Source organism: Hibiscus syriacus, unplaced genomic scaffold (assembly GCF_006381635.1).
Source record: "Hibiscus syriacus cultivar Baekdansim isolate YM2019G1 unplaced genomic scaffold, ASM638163v2 tig00111648_pilon, whole genome shotgun sequence".
NCBI classification, from domain to species: Eukaryota; Viridiplantae; Streptophyta; class Magnoliopsida; order Malvales; family Malvaceae; genus Hibiscus; species Hibiscus syriacus.
Genome location: NW_024063145.1, coordinates 232,238 through 239,714, shown reverse-complemented (window position 1 = coordinate 239,714; position 7,477 = coordinate 232,238). Strand labels below are relative to the sequence as shown.

General features: G+C 33.4%; 1 pseudogene; it reads right to left on the bottom strand.

The window, feature by feature from the left end:
- Nucleotides 1-3,957: 3,957 nt before the first annotated feature.
- LOC120166803 lies at nt 3,958-7,206 on the bottom strand (annotated as a pseudogene).
- Between the last annotated feature and the right edge of the window lie 271 nt (nt 7,207-7,477).

Genomic DNA, 7,477 nt, shown 5'->3' with positions numbered 1-7,477 from the left:
TCTTTGCATATGAAAGTTATAAATTCATTCTAATTTGGGTTTTGATCCCTTTTTGTTTTAAATATTTTGTTTGTATTTTAATTGTTAGTTTGATTAATAAATAAATAGTTGTACTAACGTGTGATTTATATGTTTCAGTTTTCTGACCTTCACTTTAGTCTGTTGTTTTTCTTGGACCGAGGCAAAGGATTATGAGTTTCCCCCACTGCCGATATTTAGAGCCTTCTAATTGTGCTCTGTCCTGTTAGGTAGAGGTGAAAGCTACGCTTACGTGAGAAAAATTAATTTTATCCGCATGGGCTTTAGCAAATAACCTCTGGGGTACATGCCTTATGTTTACGAGTGAAACATTGAGTTTCCTCGCATGGACATAGGGAAATGTATCCTCTCGAATTGAACTTGATCCGTTTTAAGCCTATAATGGGTGAGGGTCGAGGGTTTGGCAAGCTCAAGGGGGCACCAATAAAGGACAATTCGAGGACTCTGCTAGTGTTACCAAAACTCTGCCCGTCTTATGTTGAATCTCTGTCCGTAGACACAAGGGGAAACTCATTCTAACATTTTCCTCGAATTTATTTATTTTTGTAAGATGTATGTGAACTAGAAAAGTGTGTGGTTAAGTTTCATATTTCCGTACGAAGCCTGTGAACTAGATATCATGCGATTAGGATTTTCTTTGAATAACAAAGCATGTGGGTAGATATCATGTTGGGTAGGATCTACCAAAGCTTGATTGGGTATCTGGTATGTGAGGGTAGGTTAATTGATTTTTTTATACTTATTATCTTGTTGTTTATCTTATGAGTACTAACCCATTTTTTTTTCATGTCTATTTTATTTTGGATTTATTGCATTTTCATCCTCATGTCATCGAGGGTGTTAATTTGCAAGTGATTGACTAACAAGAAGGCTGACCATATTGAGGCAAGAAATTCTCCACTATGTAGTCAAAACGGGAGATCCAGAGATGTTCAAACGATCCATGAAGAAGGGCACCCGATGAATGAAGAGATCTGAAGTTGATTGGAGAATTCCTTTAAAGGTGCAAAGGCCAAGATGTTGACTTAGAAGATATATACAGCCCTACCAAGGACGAGAAGACCATTCATAAAGACATGAAGACCCTTCATAAAGACATGAAGACCACTTCGCATTGGAGATAAGAATAGAGATTTCAAGATTCAATTTAAGGACATCCGACGTAATCAAAGGTGATCAAATACACCGAAAATTTTGGAGGTGCAATACTAGATTCCATGAAGATTATGGCCCAAGGAAATGAAGAGATGAAAAATCACAGTTGTATTTTGACAATAGTAAATTTCCTAGAGTTCATAAATGTTCATGACAAAGTATAATTATTATTGAATCACAATATGTAACTAAACATACTGACAAAAATTTGCAAATTATCATTATCATATCAGTTACTGATTTCAACATGTAACTAAATATACTAACAATATGAATAAAAAGAGTCAAAAAAGAACTTTTCAAATAATGGATAAATGCATATCACATGTGGGAACCACATTCGAAATACTATACTAATAGCAACATATAATATGTGGGGGACCACAACAAATGCAAAGTTAAATATTTGTAAATGTGCATTGCAAAATTGATATAAACAGATGAATATAATCAGAATTTTATCATGTGGAGGCATGCACTTTTGTCTATTCGCGGATTTCATGCAAATTCTTAAACCCATGTGTATGCAACAATAAGATCCCAAATAAACTAACTAGGGTTTTAACATACTATCAACAGTAAACCCATATAGTACACATATAAATATATATATGATTTTAACATAAAAAAACCCCTAAATCTTTTTAAACAAAAGATATCCTTAAAGATATATCTAGGGTTTTTAACGAAAGAAAATACTAATTTCTTTTCAATAAGACTTTTAAAACTTGTTTTTAGGGCTTTTTAAAACCATAAACATCTAAAATAATGTTTTAAATACTGACCATATCTTTGCTTTAAGGATTCTTCTTATTCGCGATGAATGTCGTTTCCCATTCTTCGATCAAACCACTGTTTACCCTAAACCCATAAAAATAAGATTTTAAATATTCTATCACAATCTTTCAATCAAATCAAGTTTACCATGAAACCCATAAAAATAAGATTTTCTTACCCAGAAAAACCAAGTTTTCTTTCTCTCTGAATCGAAAATCAAACCAATCTTTAACCTAAATCTCTCTCAAGAAAAAAACCAGCGTTTGCCCACAAACCAATTTTATTTTCAGAAGTAAAAGGGTTGAGATATTTCACTCGTCTGATGAAATGAAACGGCTGAATGAAACCCCTTAACTGGATTAATTGTTTAAAAAAATTAAAAGATTTGTTTTCAATTATATATTAAATAGGGTTTTTAATATGTGTTCTTTATTATTTCCGAGTTGGCATTAACAATAATATAAAATACATTCCTCTACCTCATTGTTAGTTTCTAATAGCCACGTTAGAGACGCTGTTTTTTTAACGGAGAGTGGCTTAAATTAATCATTTTAAAAATTGGGTAGTCTTTTTGATCAAATTGAAACATCGATGTTCAAAATTATTTTTGATCATAGTTTGGTGGTCACTCGTTTTGTTTACCCTTAATAATATTAACATTTATATGTTGTTCTTAAAAAAATAGGTTTAAGGGTCAGCTTTGCCCCTGTAGTAGACTCAATTTATCATTTTAACCCCTATCATATTTTCACATCAATTTAGCCCTCAAAGTTATTAAATTGTATCATTCTATATCATTTCTCTAATTTAAAACCTTAAATTACAAATCATAAGTTAATATTTAGGGTTTAAGGTTTAGAGGAAATAGGGCTATGGTTTAGGGTTTAAGATTTTAAGTTAAGGGTAGGGTATATAATGATGCAATTGAGCAACTTCGATGACTAAATTGGTGCGAAAATACGATAAGGGCAAAAATGATAAATCGAGTCTACTACAAGGGCAAAATTGACCCTTTTGCCAAAAAAATACAATATAATGCTTTCATATACTTAAAGTTCAAGTTCAAACTCAGTTTGAGCTTCAATCGAGCTAAGTCTTATAATATTTCAAGTTTAATTTTTTAGCTTGAGTCGAGTTTCAATTTTGATTTCGAATTGAGCTTGAAAATTTTAAGCTCACGAGCTTTCGAATCGAGTCAAACTTGATAATTTTAAACTCGTGAGCTTTGGAATCGAGTCGAACTCAATTTTACACTTTTCAAGTCGAGTCAAACTTAGCACTACTCGAGCTCGTCTTATTTACGACCCTAATTGTATGAACAATTTATATATATATATATATATATATATATATGTATGTATATATATAGAGAGAGAGAGAATAGAATAGAATAGAATGTGTGATTGATATGATCATTTATTTCTTTATTAACACATTAAATTCAAGATATTCACGCTATAGTTGCATAATGTACATAATTTGATGTGTGTGTGTTCTAAATATGATTTGCTTCAAATTTAACTTGTAAATTGATGAGTGCATTATCAGAAGAATTTGACTGAAACAATATTGACATTGATAATTAGAGAGTGGGGGATAATACAAGGAAGTATGGAGTATTTATTGTTTGATGAATCATGTCAAGAGGGGAAGAGCAAAAAGGATGGTTCTACATTAATCTTCCTATGAACAAAATTAATGCTGCTCAACTTGTTGTGGCACCAAAAGAGTTGGTCTTTTGTCACTTTTGACATGTTCAAAACTCTCGCCACTAATTTCAAATCCACTTGAGAGAAGAAATGAAGAACATGATCTGAGTTCTCCTCTCGGTTCTGCCTCAATTTCCTCAATATGCAATTCCCATTCCTTAGGATGTCTTTAAGCCTCCTATCCTTATGCTCTTCCAACACGAATACAAAGGATTACTCGCGATGGAATTCGAATCGCAAACTCGTTAGATGCATCTTTTTGGTATAAATGTGTGGATCAAACTAAAATAAGCTCCACATCAATGTTTTTAGTTGCAAGACTAATTACCTTTTGTAGGCTGGTTTGAACCTCTGCTGGTTCTAAAGGTTCTACTTGAGTCCCTTTCCTGGAATTCTTGATCACAACATTTGCATCTTTATCGGATCGAACTAATCGCCAAAATATTCGTATCGATTCTTCCATGATCTGAACTAGCATATCGCTCGTAAATGGCATCATTATCATCATCCTCATCGTCCCTTCCTTTTCTTCTACCTTTCCTTTTATCCTTCATACTATCCTCTGCAACAGAAAATTCAGCTCAAAGGGGGTCTAAACTACGTACATTGTCACCATAAGCAGGGATTTCAATTTAGATTGCGATGAACATCTACAACGGAGAGAGTTCATACCTCGAATAACCGGAACTTGAAGGAGATTGCGTAGGATGCATCGGTTCTTAACGTAGTTTTGCACCCTGGGGCCTTCGAAGGGTTCGTTTTTGATGAATCTTTGCATCAAAACTTGAAACTGTTGACACTCAGAAGCGACTTCATTGAATGTGCGTAGGCCATAACGATCGGTTTCCCATATTTCAATGGCTTTCTCGTATTGCCAATGAAGTATTTCCCAGGAAAGGCAAAGCTGTCCTACGTAGACCATCTCTAGATCACCGTTGAGCTCATTGATGAACTTGGCCGTGGGGTCTAAATCGGACTTTTTTCGCCGTCGGAGCCTCATGTTTTGATGCAGAAGAGATGAGGATGATTTGTGGGGTGAAATCGATTCAAGTGGATCCTTCAACTGGAGAAAGCCTATATGAATTGCGACGAAAAATTAGCTTATTTTACATGAAACATCAAATACAATTAATAGTAACAAAGGGTAAAGTATTCAAATGGTCCCCTGACTATAGGATGTTATTTTGTTGAATCCCCCAACTATTAAAAACTACAAAATGATCTGCTGACTATAAAACGAATCTCAAGAAGCACCTCAATGGGGGAGGACACAGTTCTAAACATCGTGTAGGGTGTAGAGTGCTTATCTCGACTTATATTTCGACAATGAGACATTGTATGATGACTCGTTTAAGGGATTGATGATGACGGGATTGAATTGCAATTGGATCATCATGGAACTCTTCAGCGTTGGGAGACGAGTCACAATAAATGTTTTATGTCCTACACAATCTTCGATCACATCCTTGCATCGAGACATTTTATGAAATTCATTATAAGATAATGATGAGAGAAAATCTTAACTGTTTTATAACAATATCGTCTCAAAAATACAATACATGGTTATATTTTATTTTTAATATAGTTTTCCAAGTTGTCTTGTGTGTGGCATTTAGATTCTGAAGTGTCTTTACACCCAAAAAAAACTAGCTTTAAAGAAGCCTTTCTTGCGGAGCATTAAAACCGGGGCAGGTTTGGTTTTATTAATGTGAATTTGGTAGTAATTGAGAGTTAGGTAAAGCTTCCCCATAATAAACTCGGTTCTTTAATGAGATTGAGGAAACTAGCCTCAAACATACGAGTTTGGCTCGACAGCACCAAAGACATGCATGCCACTTTCAACTAACACAAATTGAGATCTCACCCTATTCTTTATACATGTATCACACGTACTCGTATATTTCAACGTCGGCTCAATTGTTTATTACACATGTTTTTGAATCTATCTTATTTTTAAATTTTATTCGATGTTTGTTCTAATTTCGGTCAGGTATGAACTAAGGAAGACGCGGTCGAAGACCTTTGTCATTCTTGAAAAATTTTAAACTATCAATATATTTTAAATATTTTTTTATTGATAATATGTTTTTGTCTCTTAAAACTTTAAAACTTCAACCATCTAACTATAAAGTGATGTTGATATCGACCATAAATTAATGTTTTAAGATTCTAATCAAACTAAGAAATTATGACTAAAAGATATAAAAAGTAGTTACAAGATTAAGAGAGAAATATTTTCACATGTAGGACAGCACCAAGGGTTCAGCGCGGTCTAGTCCCTGATTTGGTGAAATTATTCTTTTACTCCTTGGGGTTGTAAAACTTTTAATTAAATTGATTCTAGAATTGTGAAGTTTTTAATTAATAAAGTTATAGTATCTACCCTAAAAATTTATAGTTTAATCTCAATCCTTAATAAAAATCTTCTGGCATCGCCTTTGTTAATCGACTTAAGTGAAAATTCCTCATAGAGATTGAGCAATTCAAAACTCATGATTTTGGATTTTTTTTCTATACCTATATTTTAAAAAATATATAATTTATCAAGTGGTCTCAATAATAAAATAAAAGATTATTTTCTTTAGATATTAATTTGAGTAAATATGTTTACAGAATGTATATTCGTTATCAATAAATTAAGAAAATTCTAAACAAAAATTATGTTATAATCGCACGTCATATTAAAAAAATATGAACTAGCAATTAAACCCTAAATAAGCATTGAATCAGAAAATGCTAAAATTGAATGAGAATAAAAGAGAAAACTAACCTATTGCATACATCTTCTGGTAATTCAAGACATCAAATTTCCTCATTCTTTCTCTGTAACTCTTGTAAAACTTGCGAAGCTCACTCATTCGATCAGCAAGTTGGAACTTCTCATCAATCTTCCATGGCTTCAAATCATCCATTATTTTCGGGGACTCTGATTCTTCCATTATCGTAGGCAAACCAGTTGCTCTAACCTTTTTCAGCTCCATTTTCAGCTGTTCTATCAGATGCTGATGTTCCCACAAAGTCTCTAAATCATTTGAAATTGAATCCTCCATGTTTGCAGACCCAATCTCACCTTCCTGCTTGGTAACTTCATCATCAAAATCAACAGTTTCTTCTATCTGTTCTTGGTTCTCTGTCGTTTCTTCAACGATATCAGCTTCAGATTTCATGTTTTGTTCCGAGAAATCTTGTTTTGGAAACAACCCGTCGCTTGAATCAGAGTATAATTCATCGACACAAAAGCTGGAATCCTTTGGATTCTCCATCACGAAGCTGAAATCATTCCCTGAATTGAACTCATACGTGTTTGTTGTGCTTATTGAAGGATCAGATTCCAGGCCAATGGCGTAATAATACTCATCATCTCTAAACTTGTTGCTGAATTCTTAAAATGTCTGAGTTTGAAACTGAAACTTGAAAACAAAATTCGGTGACTCAGGCTTTTCTTCAAACATTTCTTCTTCTTCACCCTTCAATTCAATGGCATCAGGCTTAGCTTCCTCTGCTTTCTCTTCTATTGGATTGGTTGCTTGAGAAAGCTTATTATACCTCTGAGTCCTGAAATCATTAAAAGAAAACATAAAAAAAACAAAACATGATTTTCATTGTTCAAAACACAGTGTGAAAATTGGGTTTTACCTTGAGAAACTTCGCTCGAGAATTCAAACAGAGCAGAGATGGAGACCGAGAAAAATCCATGAACATCTTTTGAAAGAGAAATGCATTAAAAGAACTCATATCCATCGTATTAAAAATGGTTATTCACCAAAAACTGCTTTCTGTATACGCATTGATGTAAA